Source organism: Peromyscus leucopus, chromosome 2 (genome assembly GCF_004664715.2).
Source record: "Peromyscus leucopus breed LL Stock chromosome 2, UCI_PerLeu_2.1, whole genome shotgun sequence".
NCBI lineage: Eukaryota > Metazoa > Chordata > Mammalia > Rodentia > Cricetidae > Peromyscus > Peromyscus leucopus.
This window is the reverse complement of record NC_051064.1, coordinates 3,443,118-3,462,749: the sequence shown is the minus strand read 5'-3', so window position 1 is coordinate 3,462,749 and position 19,632 is coordinate 3,443,118.

Below are 19,632 nucleotides of genomic sequence, written 5' to 3'. Positions count from 1 at the left end.
TATTTTTCTTTCTAACAATATACTAGGAATTGAGGATATATAGGAAACAGTAGGAGAAAACAAACAGCTTCCATGTAACTTTGAATAGTATTACAACTTTTAGAAGAAAGTTTCGGCCTATAGATATATTTATTCATGAGCTCAAAGACACTCATTGAAGAGTCCCATTGTATAATTCTTCATTCTATAAATATTAAAGCTATCAATAAATGTTTCCTGAAGCAATCATGTATTTGAGTCATAGAACATGAAGAAATCCAACTAATACCAAGCTTGAAGCTTCATCCCTACTGGCTAGTTTTTATAGTGCCAGAGATTTTATTTAAGCTACTAGAATGAAACATTTAACAAATTTTCCTAGCTATCAACTTTATGTGTGGATATAATGACTTCCCTGGCAGATATACCTGCAACACTACAGTGGCATGAATGTTATAGTAGTTACTACCACTATTTTGGGATTGGATTTAAATTCTACCCTGTAAGACCCACACTCGCTGGGTGCTGTTAACTGAGTCCCAAACCTGAGACTGGTTGAGCCATAGCCCATAGGGTAGAACCTTACTCTATTATTCTCATAATTAGAATTAAATTAGTATAAAATTGCCCCTAAGTTATCTTTATACCCATAGATTACTGCATCTTTTATTCCTCAACAGAGAAGCTTCTTTTGAAGTAAATAGTGATTAATTTTGAGACCTACAACTAGCCAATATGTAGAGACTCAGAAACTGTGGAGTGCTAAGTTCTAAGTGAATTATCAATATTGAACTATCTCCCCCAAAACTTGGAGATTATTGTTAAGGAGAAGATAGAAAGATTGTAAGAGCCAGAAGTAGTGGACATACACAACAGAATATTATTGGCTGTCAGACAGACCCATTGCATGCATGAAAACACAGCAGCTATGACTAAATTCTTAAGACCTCACAGGATCAAGCTAACCAAAATCCTATATGGACAACAGAAGGGCTCATGAGTTCCAATTCTTGAGAGAAAGTTTCTTGGCAACTGATAGCTACTGTGGGAGGAAGAACCATTTTCTCCAGAAACCCTCATCCTGAAAGACTATCCATGCTGTAATAGAGAACTGTAAACTTCCACATACACAGGCAGCAATGGGGGGCAGGGGGCTCTGTAGGTGTCAAGGCAGATAGAAGCCTGTGAAGAGGTGAGAATGAAAACTCTGTTCAGATGTACTTCCTCAACCCAGATCAAGACTTCTGGAGATTCTGTTACCAGTGTTTATTGCCATTATATTTAAACACAATATGCTTTGGAAAAAAAGTTTACTGGTGCAATACAATCCCAGGTGCACAAGGGAGTTCAATTCAGGTTACATGTCATTTCTTCCAAGGAGATGAGTTCTGGAGATAGGCTGTCTGTCTGTATTATCTTAAGAACCCAAGGAAGGATCTGGCCTGGTCTCCGTCATACAGACAGCATAGAACTCATATGGGCTATTAGTCACTTTGGGTCCTGGTTGTTGGTGCATGAGGAAACCCCTGGCTATACAGGTAATGGAAGAGTCATTTAGGCTATTTGGTATTCCATTCCTGGTTGTGGAAGCTTGATGTGGCCTGGCTCAACAGATAACAAAGATCATCAGGCTATTAATCACCTCCAATTCCCAGCCTTCTGTAAAAACAAGTTATATAGCCTTCCCTTTGAAAGCAATCAAAGGTGCTGAAGATTCTGGTTTCCCTGGATATCTGTGGACACAAGGACCTTCATGATCCCAACATAGCACTAAATGAACTCAGTGAGTTTATAAACAACAAAGAGAGAACACATAAATTTGGAATGGAAAAAGTATTAGAGAAATGGGGAGGACCTGGAAGAGAAGGGGTGGGTGGTGAATTTGATCAAAGCATAGTATATGCACATGTAAAAATTTTAATTAAAAAGAGTAAAAATTAATAAAGAAACACTGATTTTAACAATAAAGTTATATAATAGAGTATTAAGAAAGAACAAATAGAATAGATTACATTTGCTGAAGCATCAATTAAAGAGGCAGAAATATGTTTGTAGGCATGTGTGTGTGTGTGTGTGTGTGTGTGTGTGTGTTTAGTGTTTATATGAATAAAGACTTATGGGAAATATAGGAACATACAAAGAATGCTAGTGTTATGACTTCCTAAAAGTGGCTCCCTGAGTCCAAGAAATGCGTAAGAATTCTGTTTTTATTAGATATCATATGATTTACCGCTTATCTTAATAACAGGCAAATCTATACTAGCAATACTTATTAAAGGCTACTGTTTATACAAATTAATTTTCCTGTATTTGAATTTAAATGTTGGCACAATAAATTGATAAGTCAAACCATTCTGTAAAGACTTTGTTTATTGGAATAAAGTGAAATATATCCTGTGCAATTTGGCCAGTAATGTTATCACCTCCACTTGTTAGAGTCTTAATAATGGTAGAAACCCTTCTTAGTCTGTGGAATGAATCCCTCAGAGGAGTAGCATCTTGTGTCATTTTCACTAGGAGCCTCGGGCTTCCTTTTATATTCCTGGGCACTCTTTTATATCTGAGCATTTGGTACATACTATGAGAGTCCATGATTTAGCTGACAAATATATCTTGATTTTTATGATTTAAAGATGTATATGGATATTTTACATTGTCATTTACTAAAGGGATACCAGATCTTAGCCACTTGCATTAAGTCAATAAAGAACACACAATTTTGCTTACTGAATTTATCCCATGTAGTTCAGCATAATTAACATTGCACATTTGGAGGAAATGGGATGTTGTGTGTCTTATGAAGGGCAGTGTGGGCTTGTTAAAGAATCCATGACATATGAAGAGAGTTAACCTAAGTTGTATGCACTGAGCGTGAAATAGGAAATGCAGAGCTCAGAGCCACCCGTTAAGATCCTCTTATCTCCCCGCGGAAGGAAACTGAACTTCTGTGTTGCTGGAGCTGTGAGGCAGCCCACTAGGTTTATCGTGAGTGGGGGCTGGGAGGCTGGTTAAAAGGATTTTATACCCTTTTGGCTTCAGAGCAGAAACAGCTGCAGAGAAACCTCTCCCCACCCATCACCAAATGAAATCTATTAGGCATCCACATCCACATGGATTCTATCACAGCCAGGCTAATGGAAATCAACTCCAAATCCAGTCAACACTAGGGTAAATGAGCATTTCTAGTTTGTATTCACAGTGCCCTGGAGTTTTGGCAACATGGGTTATTCTATTTTTATGTTTACCAAATAATGTAATGTGATCTTAAAACCATATACAAAATTCTATTACTGATTAAAATTCACAAGCAGTTTAAAGACACAAAATGTTGGCCCTCCTGAATCCCTGGGTCCATTTGGTTCACTTGGGCATTGCAGTGGCACCCACAGAAAGATCAACCATTTTTGCTCCTGTGCCCTTAACTTCACAAGGCCTTAATGGAAATAAGTTTCCTTTAGACGATAGATTTTGCATCCTCATCAAACAGGCATGAGCCCTTTAGAATGTTAGAATCAAAGTTTAAATGTCCAGGTAAGTATCCTTCTAGGATGTGTTACAACTAAATGGATATTACAATTAAAATGAGCTTGAATTCACATCTGTGGGTAGAGGGGTATTTATATTAAGTTTTCCTGACAGGTGATGGCATCAGGGATCATTTATAACGATCTGCATAATAACTAGGGAGGCCTGCACTGAATCTCAAACTTCAAGCTTCTGTCCAGAGGCTACTCTGACTTACTCAGGAAATTCTAGAATGTAAGACATAAACCACTAGTGTGCATTAAAGAAAATAAACAAAAAATGGCACAGAAGAAAACCTTCTTCCAATACACTTTAATACAACTGAGAACAATAGCCCACTGAGTTATTCTGAAGTGGTATTGTGATTTAAATTGTATTATCTGGGGTTGCAACTAATTTTGAAAACTAAGATTTGTGATTCCTTTAAGTAAAGAACCTAAAGCAGGTATTTCCACACTACAGTGATAAGGACACCCTATTAGATGGAAAATGTATTCAAGCCAAATGAATCTTGCACAGAGTTTTTCACAGATTAAAAATTAATCACAACTTTGGAGAATTCAGGATTTGATGAACTTGATGCATTAAGATACATTGCTGGTTTTAAAAAAAAAATGCTTTATGACTTGTGAAAGACTGTCAGTGGCAGCATGCTTGAAGATTGCACAGCAGGATATTTTGACCTTAGTAATTACTAAGTATTTTGACAAGCTCCAGACATTCTTCTGAAATATATGACTCACATCTAGGGTTGTGCATGATACTGCTTAATACAGTTTTTGCATTAAATAAGATAACCAGATTACACTGAGATTAAGAAAGAGAGGGAAATACAAGGGAAGACTTGAGATGGATCCCTACTGTATTTCCATTAATAAACATTTCAGATATAGAAAATTAAGATACACCTCTGAAGTGATACAAATAGCTTCCCAGGCAATTAGAAAGCCACAAACAGTACCTTCCGTGGTAGGACCACAATTCCTGCACTTTCCACCATGATTATTTTTCTGAATCTTCTTGGAATTTTGTATTAGTGTATATCATATCTACTCCCCAACCCCCAGTTCTGCTTTCAGAACATCATGTGTCCCCCACGTTTCTCACCATTTAGGGCTCAGATACACTTTCTAGTCATTATAGATAAAAGAGTCCCCACAGCAAAAATCTGAAAATTAAACTTTTAACATTTTGTTTTTACTCTGTTGTGGGTTGGTAATTTTTCATGCATTTCTAGTTTATTTAATCATTTATCTTTATGGTGTAAACACATGGAGATAGAGACAAATAAATTTAATTGATTGTTATATCTGTGTCCAAGACAAGAGATCCAAAGCATGGTTAGAATCTTGGTGAATACTTGCTAACTGAATAGTTACAAAACCACTATGTGTTTGTTATGTCAGTGTGATGGTTTGATTAAGAATGGGCCCCATAGGCTCATATATTGAATGCTTAGTCACCAGGGGGCGGCATTATTTGAAAGCATTAGAAGGATTAGGAGGTGTTGCCTTGTTGAAAGAAGTACCCATGGCAGTAGGCTTGGAAGTTTCAAAAGCCTATGCCAGACCCAGCATTGTTCTCTGTGTCTCTGTGTCATGGTCTCTGTCTCCCTACCCTCAAACCCCCACCCCTACCTCTCCCTATGGATCATGATGTAGCTCTCAGCTACTGCTCCAGTGATATGCATGCTGCCATACTCCCTGCAATGATGAAAAAGGACTAAATCTCTGAAACTCTAAGCAAGGCCTTAATTAAAAGCTTTCTTTTATGAGTTTCCAGGGACATAGTGTCTTTTCATAGGAACAGAACAGTTACAAAGATAATCATTATAACATGAATGTAGACAAAGCCCTTTATATAGTTAAGCCCCTTAGAAAGCTATACATTAGTAACTTAAGTCAGACTGATGATTTAATGAAGATATTTAGTGATTATTTTATAGTGCTTTCTTCTGTGAAAAACAGTAATGTTATCAAGTGCTTGGAGTCTTATGATGCTGGTATTGTGTATTATGATTTTTTTAAAACAAAACATGTTGCTCTCTTCTGACCCCTACAAGTTGTGTGTGTATAAATAAATGTCATATATATATGTATATATATATGTGTATATATATATATATATATATATATATATATCAATCTAGGTTACAATATATGGTAAAAAGGCCAGTCAAGGAAACACCCTGCCCCTGAAACCAGAGCCAAAGAAACACACGCTTACCCTGAGACCAGAACCAATCCACTGACTGGCCTTGAAGCCAGAGTCAAAAGGTTAAAAAGGGCCAGTGAAAGAAACACACCCTGGCCCTGAAGCCAGAGCCCAAAGGTTAAAAAAGGCCAGTGAAAGAAACACACTTTGGCCCTGAAATCAGAACCAAAAAAACACACTCCACCGGTGACCAACTCAGCATGAAAAACAACCAGTCCCTGAACAGGAAAACCAACCCATATTTGAGCTTGTCCAAGCTTAGGATTGAAATTTGACCAATTCCCATCCTGAAAATCTTCACTCTAGGAAAACTCTGCCCCTAAGAAGCCCTATATAAGCCCTGTACCTGTTCAGTTTGGAGCTGCCTTTTTTTCACCCTGGCAGAGGCCACTCTCCTGGATTCCTTCCTCCCAATAAATATTTTGAATAAGGTTTGGGTGAAGACCTGCTTTTGCCGGAGTGGAGTGGACTGGGACAGAGAAGTAACTTTTTTTTTTTGCCAGAGCAGGAGCAAAAAATGTGGGGGAACCCCGTTAGCGGAGTGGAGCAGAACTGAGCTGTAAATGGCTCCCACAGAAGAGCAAGACTGCTGCATTCCTGCAGGGGAGACCATCCCCCACCAGAACAGAGCCTTGGGTATTGCCTTGCTTCCAAAGGCCAGGATACCTTTCCCTCCATAGCTGTAACCCTTACATACATTATATTAGAGAAATGATCTATCTTTGTTTTTATGAGACTGGCTTCTTTTGCTTAACACAATGCTCTTGGTTTCCATTCATTGTCTTTCAAGGGATAAAATTGCATTTATTATGGCTGAATAAGACTGCTGTATATGTGCACTATGTTTTCTTTATTCACTCATCTGTTTCTAGGTACCTCTGCTGATTCCTAACCTTTGTGTTTTGATTATCTTTGGTCATTTTTATTTGTTCTTTTAACTACCTCTTACAAGGATGTTTGAGTCATTCTACTGATTTCACCTTGTATTGGTTGCACTAAACTACCTTGTATGCAGTTTAAACACATCTTGTTATCAATATCCATTTCATTAATTTGCCATTTTCATTACTTGTCACAGTATTAAATCTTTCCCTTATTTCTTATTTAAAGACAAAATTGCTATATCATAATAAGCTAAAATAAAACTTAAATGAGGATATTCAAAATGTAGTAAATGGAAAATTATATAAGTAATACTAAATAAAAGAAAAACTTATAATGAGATGTGCTTATAGCAATGTGAATGTACTTAATACTACTTTACTTAATACTGTGTACTTAGTACTACTACTCTGGTTGTGGTTTGAACAAACTATAGTCATCTGGGAAGAAGCAGCCCTAGTAAAGAAAATGCCTCCTTCCAATATGTATTTTCTACTGTATTAAAATGAAGTTGAAAAAAAATGCTCTCCAGAATGTCTCAAGAAGGCATGATGGCCGAGCCCTTTAATCCCAGAACTCTGAATGCAGAAGCAGACAGATTGTTGTGAGTTCAAGGCCAATATAGTTTGGTCTACAAAGTGAGTTACAAAGGACATCCAGGACTACACAGAGAAACCCTATATCAAAAAAATCCAACCAACCAACCAACCAAACAAACAAACAAAACAACAACAACAACAACAACAAAGAAAAAATCAAATCTAGAAAAACAACTAAAAAAATTTAAAAAGGAAGTCAAGATATATACTGGATACAACATTATTTTCCAATGTGATATATCTTAAAATTAAGTGTATACAGTTAGAAACATATGGCTAATCACCAAATTTCTAGTGTCACTTTTGAAGTTGCAACATCAAAGACCATACTCTTCTATTTTATTTAGTAGTACAAATTCATTTTTCATTTAAAAATTATACAAGATATTCAGATCATATTCTTTCCTCTCCCCCAATTTCTCCCATGTTCCAACCTCTCTGTCCATATCCACCTAACTTATTGTTCTTTCTTTCCTAAAATCAAAACAAAACAAAAATGAACAAAAAACATGAAATTCATTTTGTGTTAGCCATTATTTTTAGCAGGGTGAGGCAATGTTTATAAGTTCTCTTGAGGTCACATGTACATGCACAGTTCAGAATTTTTTTTTTTAGAATTTTCTCCTTTGAATCAAAAGTCAACATTACTCAAAATTTACTTCAATCTAAGATCATTGCAGAAAGAAATAGTAAATCAAAACTGAGAAGATATACATGCAGTAACAATCAGTGGAAAGGAAGCTAAGAAAGTGAAGAAGAGCCTGGGGGCGGGTATATGGGTAGGGGGTTGGAGAGAGGAGAGGGAAATGATGAAGTTGTACTATAATCTCAATAATGAATATAAATAAAAAGTAAATACAAATAAAGTTAAACTAAAACATAAAAAAATGAAAATAAATCAAATCACCAGCAATAACCTAACCTGGAAACATTCCCTTAAGTCCTGGTCTCACTGGAAATGTATGACAACCTGTCAGTGGACCTGCAGAGGAAGATGAGCATTCAGGAAACAGCTTAAGAAAGGAACCTATTTTTGGAACCTTGGGCCTATGCTGAGACACCTTGCTCAGCCTTGGTGCAGGGAGGAGGGGACTGGACCTGCCTCAACTGAATCTACCAGGCTAGGCTGAATCCCCAGGGGAGACCTTGCCTTGGAGGAGGTGGGAATGGGGGGTGGATTGTGGGGGAAGGCTAGGGGGGGGGAGGAGGGAGGACAGGGGAATCCGTGCCTGATATGTAAAATTAAATTAATTATAAAATAAAAATATTTATTAAAAAAAAAGAGAGAGAGGAGCCTAAGTAAAAGGCCATCATTCTGTCTAAATAAATGTCTAAAAACTTAGAAATTACAAAAGCAAGAGAGGGAAACTATACGAATGCAATAGGACAACAGATTCTTAAGTTTTGAGACTAAGTATTAATAAAACAAAGTCAAAACCAATTCATTCAAATCCAGAGGAAACAGAAGTTTCATCTTATAAATTTGTGTTTGTTTCTCTTTAAATCAAACTTATAGTCAGGGAAATACAACAATGTACTTTATAAAATTCAATGAATTAAAAAATATTGTTTATCAGCATTCATAAATATAAACTCCACTGTTAAGTCATTAATGGGAAATGTTAGTGTATTTGTATAACTGAGCAACTCTACTATCATGAAAATGTTTCTGCAAATATCTGTTTCGAACTTTTTGCATAGATATGAGTTTTCATTTCTCTTAGGCATACAATTGAGTGGAACTGCTGGGTTTTAGGCTGTCTGTTTTAATAATAACTGTTTTGATTATTGCTTTTCAAGGTGGCGGCATAGTCTTATATATTTACAAGCAATGTATGAAGCTTTCATTATCATTCAAATCTCATCAATCTTGTTATTAATATCTACTAAATAGCCATCTAGTGGAATTCAAATGTAATCTAATTAGGTTCATAACTTTATTTCCCTAACATTGAAATATTAACTCTAAATTTTTCCTAACATTTTAGAGTATTTTAGTTATATCATAGAAAGTTTAGCTTGTATGCTACAGATGACAAAACATCACTGGAAAATTAAGAATAAATACATGAGTACATGCATGTGCAGACTATAAAATCTTATTTTATTTTTGATAATAGTTTATTAAAATTATTTACTTAATTCTGCTTTTACATTGTTCATTTCTAATCTATAACCACCAAGACTTCTTTATTGACCAGATATCTGAATTTTTATTGAGCTTGTTAATAACTCTGTAAGTATGCTTGTGAATTTCCCAAGTCCTCCTGTATAATCATATAATCAGATCATTCTACACCTCCCCTGGATATGATACTTTTATTTCTTACTTCATTTCATCTCAGTGTCTTTTCTTATTTTTTTTTTTTTTTTTTAGTTTATTGCCCATAGCCAAATAGAACTGATAAGGGCAGCTATCATTGTCTCTGTTCCTCCTCTTACAAGAAATGTATTAAATTTTCTCCACTACTCATTGTATTAAGTGTGTTTTTTCATAAATACTTCTTATTAAATTGCAGTTACTGATTTTTATGATTTTATGAACAGCTATTAGGTATTAATTTTTTTCTGTGTCTATGTAATTGATGATTTTATGTCCTTTATTTTTTTTATTAATATGGTGGTTACAGTGATCTGTCCAACATTGATGGAAGAGACCCATTTTATAAATTGCTCAACTCTATTTAGTAATATATAGCTTGATTTTATTTTACATTTCTATGTGTTGTATGTCTATGTGTATATGAGTGTTTGCAAAGAAATTGAAGAACCTTTGTGATAGTTAGAAAGCCAATCTGAACCAGTGCTAAAATTTTCATCCACACATGTCTTCTTCCATTACACTTCCTTCTCCAAATGTGACTCTCACCTGACATTTGTTAAGTGTTCACATCAATAGGATTTAGTCATCTGATTGTTGATACAAAAAATACTGTACATATGAAGTGAATTTTTCAGCAAGCTGATGGTTGGCACTGATGTCTGACTATATTTTGTCATGAACTTAATCATTTAAAATCAGTAAGAAACAATTTCTTTTTTGTAAGATAGGATGAAGACAGTCAAGCAAATTTGAGATTATGACTCGGCTGTTCATTGCTAAGAACACTGTACTATTGATGTAACTAACCGTCTTATTAAATAAGAAACACAGAAACAATGTAAAGGGGAAAGCCGAGAGGTCAGAGCTCAGAGCTAAAATCTCACCCTTCCTCCTGCTGTCCCAGCTTCCCGAAAGAGAGCTACTTCCTCTCTGTTCGTTTTTTTTTTATAGTATGTTGTTCTGCCTTCTCATTGGTTGTAAACCCAAACACATGACTGCCTCGTCACTGTCTGAATGTACAGCCCCCTAGGTCTTAAAGGCATATGTCTCCAATGCTGGCTATATCCCTGAACACACAGATATCTATGGGATTAAAGGCGTGTGCCACCACCGCCACACTCTTGCTATGGCTCTAATAGCTCTGACCCCCGGACAACTTTATTTATTAACATACAATCAAAATAATATTTCAGTACAATTAGATTACCACCACACTGTACCTCTACTAAGAGTGTGGGTGCTGTTTTTCTGCTTTGTTTTCAACAGTTTATCCAATTCAAGCACATATAATGCCAGTTAAGACTCAAATCATGACTTGATGCTGTGTATAAGAAAACAGTGACTTCCTGAGAAACATGTTGTTTCCTTCCTTGGCAGACAACATTTATAATTATGTCCTGGCATCTTTTTTTGTTTTGTTTTTTTGGGTTTTTTTTGGTTTTTTTTTTTTTTTGAGACACGATTTCTTTGTATAGCTTTGTGCTTGTCCTGGAACTCACTCTGTAGCCCAGGCTGGCCTTGAACTCATAGAGACCCACCTGGCTCTGCCTCCTGAGTGCTGGGATTAAAGGCCTACTCCACCACTGCCCGGCTGTCCTGGCATCTTAATGATATTGGATACATAACATCTCTGGAAAGATAACAGTAAGAACACGTTAGTGAGTTTATATGAATGCCGGAGGAAAAGGCTTGGGGAGGAATGGATAGAGATTACTTGGCTTCATGAGATCAGTGTTTAAGGCTATGGTCTCATCCTGAGTTTTTAGCAGAGGATAAAGGATGCTGCATGGTTTGAGAGACTCACCTGGCATGCCTCTTTCTCAAAGGACTCTCCTGTCTCCTGAATTAAGATGAACTGTAAATTGTCTCCTTGAGGATGCCTGTGACTTTCATTCAGTCCTCAGCCTTTGGGTAACTTAACCTCTCTGTCCCTTCGATTCCTTGTTTACAAAAGGGTGCAGTGGAGCTTAAGAATTTTAAGCACCTAAAGCAGTTAGAACAGCAGCTGGTACAGGGCAGGTTTTCGATAATGTTAATGCCATTGCTATGATTATCCCAAAGCTAAATTTCTTTAAATCCACTTGCCTACTAATCTCCAACAAGGTATTAGCTGTTTCCAGTAAGGTATTTATACTTAGTGGTATGAAAATTTAATTAGGTGACTCCTGAAGGTTACAAAACCATCAAAGCACAAAGAAGAAGACATTTAACTTTAGAATTTCAAATACCTTGTAGTCAGACCCTAGCAAACGTAGGGAACTGGTTATGATTGCAATAGTTCTCCATAGGTGACAGAACTAAGAAGCCTGCAACAGAATAGTATCATCCTCATCTGTCTGTCTAGAGTCCCAGCACCAAGTAATGAAAGAGATAACAGAACTTCAACATTTGGAAGAAAAGGGGCAGAGTCTTAAGGGAGAGAAGAGGGTGTGTGCCTCATGAGTGTGTTCTTTTGCCTCAAACTGCTCAATAGAGTGAAGGGAGGCTCCCGTTCAGATGGTGGGCATCCAAATGCACGTAGTCATGTCTCTACCTTACTTTCAAAGGATTCTGCTGAAAGTTTGGGCCCCCAGTTATCTTAGTTCTGCTGCTTGGTCTGCAGAGGAGACACAGACAGGCTAATCCTGTCTCATGAGTCATATGTATGTCTGTGATGAACTTCAATGATCTTGATTTGCCTTTTAAAATCTAAGGTTTTCCACTGATAATAAAATACCCCACTGCTGGTAATAATCAAACAGTGAAAGCAGATTGTAGAACATTTCTCTTTCATGTATACAAAAATTGTCATTTTCTGTCTGAGCTCTAAGTACTGATAGATATAATGAATTAAAAAGAAATTCAAAAGGAGAAAAATGAAGGAAAGATGGAAAGGGACATAATGGTAAAAATAGAAGACTCTCTCAAACAGAGTGGATATATTAGTTTACACTCAAGCCCTGCCTCTGATCTTGTTCACATCACCAGATGAGATGAATAAGAATGGGGGAGTCAGAGGTGAAACTCTGACTGTATTCTTTGGCCTTTCGAGGCAAAGGTCACGCTCAATTCTTTTGAGTTATTTCCTGCCATTTTCTCCTGATATATGAGCCCTTCTGCTCAAGATACTGCGGTATGCTCCCTTTGAAAGATTCTGAGTATTCCTTCCCCAGAATGAAGCCCATTCTAAAAGGTGCTAGTTGAATCTGCACCTCCATCTGTGGAGCTTTAGGCTCTTCTTAAGTGTTTTCCAGAAGCTGAATTTAGTCTGTCAGTTCCTGTAAGGAAGATTTCTTAGAGTGTTGCTAATTAGCTTACTGACTGGAGAGAGTGCTCCTGGCCTCGCTGTGTCTGGTCCTCCTGAATGAGCCACTGCAGAATGAATGTGCTTTTTATAATGATGTCATTCTTACACTTAATTGTCTTCAGAGCAAGTTTTCTGTTACAGAGCAAAAGTTACAAGGGGCGGGGGGGGGGGGGGGGAGAGAGAGAGAGAGAGAGAGAGAGAGAGAGAGAGAGAGAGAGAGAGAGAGAGAGAGAATACAGAGGAAAAGAAGCTTTTGTTTGAAGGAGCCTGTGAATTTTATTAAAAGTTAAGCAGCTGCTGTATGACCAAGGTGTCTGTGCCTTTAATCATTTTCATTTTTAAAACAGAGGCTTATATTTCCTCATCCTCAGCTGTCCCAGAGGGCAACTAGGCCAACTTTAACAACATTAATTTCTCTTTCTGACAGGACTAGTGATGCCCCAGGTCTTCAGGACTGCCTAAAATGTCTGGAAAAGTAGATAATGAAGAGGATATTAGAATTGTAAACAAGAACAATTTTGTAATAAAAACCATATATTTTCTCCATTGGACTTTGAGCTTTACACAGCAGCAGCAAATGTGTCACAAGTCATAATTTGTTGATGGGTACTGAGCATTACTTACAGTCAGAGCTTGTGCTGAAAGGGCAAGTTCTCCTGGCTTCACATTAAAGACGATCTAGGATGTGTAACTGAAGCTCAGTTGTTCTAATGTGTTTCTCCTATTTGATTGTTCATTGTGGGATCTGTTGACCAAAGATCGTGTGCGTCATCCCTTCCCCAGCTGCTCTCCGTCTTTGGCTTTTATGCAGAAGCCCAAGCTTAAAGAATTTTCTAATTGTGAATGTGAAGGGATCCCTAACAAGGGGGACAGAGTCAGGTCTAGACCTTGACTACAACCTTCAAAATATTGAAAAAGAATGCAGAGTAGAGGACTGGAAAAGTGTAGCATTCGCTTCCATCTTCCTGCTTTTCTAGCTGTCAGAGCATCTCGGCTTCTATACATCTCTTCATCCTTGATGCTGTCAAAGTTTATGTGTCTGGCACAGTCCACTAGGAAACCATAGATTGTTCCCAAGAACCAGAGTGTCCTTTGTCTGCAAGGATGTGAGGGAAGGGTGAAATGTAAATGATGTGGTCTGTTACTGCCTCAACGGATGGGGATGGGGGGGGTGGGGGGCGGGGGTGTCACCATGAGTGGATCATGATTAGCAAAGTTCTTCCACCCTAATCTTTGGTATTTTCTTCATCCTTTGTTGTTATATTTTACACAGCAAAAATAATAATACAATCCTAGAAACTATCTTAATATAGTTTCTGTTTGCATTCACATGTCTGCCTTTAGTGCAGGCATCTGTCTCTATTCCATAATCTAGTACCTAGATTTAGTTTACAGGGGGAGGAGCCATGAGGAGCATAGCATCTCAATTCCTCCTGAGATCTTTCTCCATTCACAATAATGATAATGACATTTATATTTTCAGTTAGCCACGATTTTTCTCATATGTTAAATCTAAAATGGAGTGTTACAGAAAAGATGAGGATTACCCCAAGAAAGTTGCTGTGAGGTCCCAAGCCCTTGAATTGGAAAGTGAAAAAACAAGGAACATTACAGTTCATGAATATTTTAAATATTAAGATTTAAAAGAATACAGGCAAAAAAGTATTCATCTGTGTCTATTGTCATCTGATCCTCTCTGTGCACAGGATGTGAGGTCAATCAACACCAAGTCTGTGATGTGACCCTTTCTCCATGCTGTCTTTGAGCTGAGCTGGGTAGCAGATCCAAATATGAGAGCTCATTGGAGCTTTATGTAAACTGAAAAGCAAAAATGAATACTCTTCTATTATTTAGGCACCTGTCCAGAGGTTAGAGGGGGAAAATAGGGAAAGAAAGGAAATTCTTCCTTGGGTAGATTTAGCTGCAGAGAGCAGAGATAACCACCTTGCATTCTCTGTCTAATAAGATGTGAATGGGGCCAGAAATAATGAGAATTACATTGTATTTCTCATGTAAAAGCCTGAGAAACAAACGTCCTGCACACTGGCAGTGATTCCAGTCATTTTCAAATGAAAAGGGCTATTTGTTTCCAAATTACAGCAGTCACTGGAATGCATACGTTTATGCCTCAGAAATCCTCATTTTTCGATGTAAAATTACCTTTCAGTAATTCAGTCACTGCGGGCTTTCTCCTGCAGACTGGTCAGAGCTATCAGATACTTTGCAGCTGCAGGCTGAAGCAGGCCATTTCTTTCTTTCTTTCTTTTTTTCTCCCGAGGACAGGCAGTTAGTTAGTAGAGCCATCAGTGTGGCATCTGTCATCCTGCTAGGCCCAAATTGTTTTCTATGATGGATGTCACAGTCTGTATGATCAAAATAGAAGTCCCGCTGCTTTTAATTGCAAAATCGGAGTACTTGCACATTTGTTATTATGCCGGGGTTATTACCTCACACAAAATGAATTAACAGGTGAAAATAATTGATGAGAAGAGTCTAGGGATTTTTAGCCTCTTCAAAGAGACTTTGTAATTATGGCATAATGAATGTTCTGAGACAAATCTGTGGGGGGCAGCATGAGACCACCAAAGAACTCCTCAGCTGGATGATAAATTCTACTGAATTCTGCTGGAATACTACTTAAATTTCCTTAGCAATTAGTTTAATAGGCCTACATGATTCATGATAACATACTGAGAATTTTTAAATAAGTTTGTTCCACCCATCTATAAATGAGACGACTTACCTCAGCTTTCTTCCCTGGGTGATGGAAGCTGATAATGAGTCAGTGTTCCTAAAACAAGATGACAGGTGAGAGACATGGGCTCCAGAGCCTCCTCACGAGCAGCCAGCATCTCAGATAATTCTTCTAGCCTTTTTGAAGAAAGGCTCACAAAGTTTTAAATCTGTTTTTAAGAGTCTCTCAGCACAGGAAGACTGCATGGATTGGGTGGTGTATGGTTTAAGCACTGTGTACATTAAAGTAACTGTTGTTGGCTTTCTAACCAGGATTCCATTCCGACTTAGTCTGATTTCTGTTATGCTAACACAGAGTGTGGGACCTACCATATTATCCTCTGTCTTTGACAAACCCAAATTGCATAGAGGTACTCCGTCTCCATTAAATTGTGTAAGACATGGCTTCAGAATGTGAAAAGCACTGTCCCTGTACTAGTTTAAAGTAGTCAAATCATTAGGGTATTGCCTTTCACAAATGCCTAATTAGTTGTATAGCAGGAGTTATGAGATGCCAATGAGAGCAAATAATTAAGTTCTACAAGGAAAGTTAATGTGCTTGCACATGTCTATAATTCTAGTATCAGGTAGCTAAGGCAGGAGGGTTGAATGTCCAAGATCATCCTTGGCTTTAGAAAAGTGAGCTCACTGACAGCCTGGGCTCTACAGCAAAACTGCATGTGTGGAAGGAGACAAAAGCATATACAAATGAGTATTCCATTGATAGTAATTTAAAGGAACACACATAAACACACACCACCACTACCACCACCACCACCACCACCACCACCACCACCACCACCACCACCACCACCACCACCAAACAATAACATCAATAAAAACCCACAGAAGGAACATGTCACAAGCATGCTTTTTTAATAGTCACCCTCTATAAACTACACACATTTCAATGTCAAGATCACTCTTTAGCTATCAAGAGCTAAAATTTAAATTAACTGTGAGTACATTTATGAGAATATGAATAATGAAAATCTTGAATCCTGAGAAATAAAACAAAAAACAAAAAGTGAACACCAATAATGTATTTGGGATGCATAAACTCAAATAGAAAAGTGGCATCTTTAAACAAATCTGTTTGAATGCTTCCAATGTAAAGGAGCTTTAACAGAGATGCTAAAGAGGTTTATTCACCCATATTTCTAAAGTGCATGCATCATTTACCATGGTTCTAGTCCATTTTGATATCCCCCTCCACATACTTTCCTCCCCCAGAGTGGTAATATTATTCTAAATTAAAAAGAATTATTCCTACTCTATCAAGTACCTTCAAGTGACTCTTATTTTACTCTTAGTTCAAATAAAATGCCTATCAGAGATGGGCCGTTGGTATAGAGGTGACTTGTCAATATAAATAAACGGATAAATCATTATTATCAGATTTAGAGACCAAATTAAGGTATTTAGGAGCATATAATATCGAAGAGTCTCAGTAACAGGAAGAGAACAATAAACATGCTAAGAAATCTAATGAATGCAAGGAAGGCAGTGGCTTGCCCACATGTGAAGCAGGCTGTGGCAACTCATATCAGGCCACATATGACTTGATGAAGCATTTCTCATAAACTATCATTTTCCTGCATATCTTCAATACCAACCTACAGAATTTCTCTCAAGATATTAACAACAGTTTTACATATACAAAACAGTTAGTAACATTAGAAAACTTGCATAGGTAGGAAGGTGTTTATATCATCCAACTTCAATTGGATCATAAACCCTGAAATGATGCTTTGTTTGGTCTTAGCTTTAAGATAGCAAAATGACCCAAAATTTAAAAGTTCATTCTGTAAATTTTTGATGCCTGTTTTATTTAGATTATATTGGATTATTGTTATGGAAAACAATCTGGGGATTCCAACCTGAGCCAGAGGAAGAGGCAGAAGGTGAAAATTGAATTTTAAAAATAATTGATGTTAATGAAGGTCAGATTCCTTTTTTTTTCTGAAATTTGATCATTTAAGGAATTCTAAAATCCTTTTCATAAAGTCAACCAAAGGACAATCAGGTACTGAATTTGAATTTCATTTTCAGCTATACAAACACAAGTACACATGTCTCATAAAGAAAGAAAGAGAACACAGAGGTTGTCGAAGGATTAGGATGGCTTTTTGACAAATGATACGTGCATATAGTGCAGAATAACAGACTCTGGAGCAAATGCAGATGCCTTCTCCCCTTGCCCCTCCTTCCTGTATGTAATATGTAGAGAAGTACAAATGTTTAGACAGTGTCTAGTGACTATAAACAAAGAACATTCAGTGCCAAATGTATGTTTACCAGAGAAAATGTATTTCAGATGAGAAAATCAGGTGTCCTTTTTAACGAGCGTAGAATGTGAAATAGTCAGAATAGGGACAAGGGTATTTGCTTTATTCATGGGCAATTTCCAAATAATTCTCCTTGTGCCACAGAGAGTGATGAGCTCATGGAATCTGAGTCAGTGACTTAAAGAGGCATCCATTTCCAGGAAAGGAGAAGTTATTGTTGATAATTTAATGAGAATGCAAATAATTTCTTTGATAATGCTGGGAGTTTGGTAGTATTAGCAGGCTGCTAGTGTACTGTGAATTCTGTGTCATTATATGGAATTGGATTTTGGATGTGGCTTTATGGAGACAGTGCTGTTTTCTGAGTAATATCCCATTCAAACACCTCCGTCTGATGTATTGCGTTAATAGATCATCAGAATCAGTTGTCATTCTGGTGATTTATTAGTGTAATACATGAGAATGAGACTTGCTGATGATGTATTTAGTACTCACAAGATGGCAGTGTCCAAAGAGGAAGAAAACCAAGTGAGGAAGCCCTTATAATGACATGATGAAGCCTGCCAATGCACAGAATATTGAAAGCTTTGGGGGATGATATGTCAGTGTATTGGTGCTGAACCCACTTTTAGGATGTTGCTGCTACAGTATCAGCATTGTCCTTTTTTTTCTAAATGACTCCACTGGTAAACTGAAAGGTAATATTCATATATGTGTGGTTACCATGTAATATTTTAGAATATGTCAACAACTATATTTGTCAGAAAACATGTATAAATACTGCTGGTTTCTGGGAGAAAAAGAAAATCTCTGTTAAGCACGATTTTCCAGTATGATACGCAAATATATTATTGTAATAGCCATTTTCCGACTGATGGCTTGTGCCAAGGGGAAGGCTGTGCTAGTGAGCTTATGTACTACCAATCATGGGCATGCTTCTGGCATTAGCTAGAGTGGCAGAGATTTTAAGTAAAACATTAAACTTAGGTCCCACTGTCATACATTTTCTGCTAATAGAGCTTGCAACACCTACTATAAATGTAGATGAATTAGAGGCTCCCAGCGACCTCTATCTACCTCCTGCTGGGCTTTTTCTAAAAGGGTAAAAGACAGACTTTTAAATGTTTATAAGATAGGGCTAAAAAGGCTTTTTTATGCAATGGAATAGCAGTTACTGTTCACCTCCTTACAGCAGCTGATTGCATCATAAATAAAACAGTAGGGGCAGCCATCCTGCTGTGGACTGGATGCATCCACAAAGCAGCCAAAAGGCATTGGCAAAGGGATCAGAAGTGTCTTACCCAGGATCCTGGCCTGTAGATGGGATGCAGTGAGATCTGCTTGTGCAACAGGGAAACCGAAGTGAGGAGGGCAGAGACTGAGAGGCAATCACTTTTGTATCATGTGCCTTTGTATGGAAATACAGTCGTTGACACATTGTTTAAAGGACTCTTCCAGATACTGGAGTCAGGAAGGCATTGCAGGGATGGAGGGGAAATGTTAACCAAGCAGTGGGCAGGATTCCTGAATGGCATTTGTCCACTCTCTTCCCCTTTTTGCTCCCTGAGCTGATGGAGTCTTTCTTATGATGTCTTAAACAGCTGGGTTTGGGGTAGGAGAAGAAATTTGCAAAACAAGCAGAGTGCTCTTTTATTAAAAAAGATTTCTGTGTTCACATGTATTTTATATACTACCAATTTATCATTCCTTAAATTTGGGAAAGAGAAGTCATTTTATGATCCATGAGAAACAAACAGAAGCTTTTGCCCTGTACTTTTTAAACCATCTCTGTGTTTTCGAAAA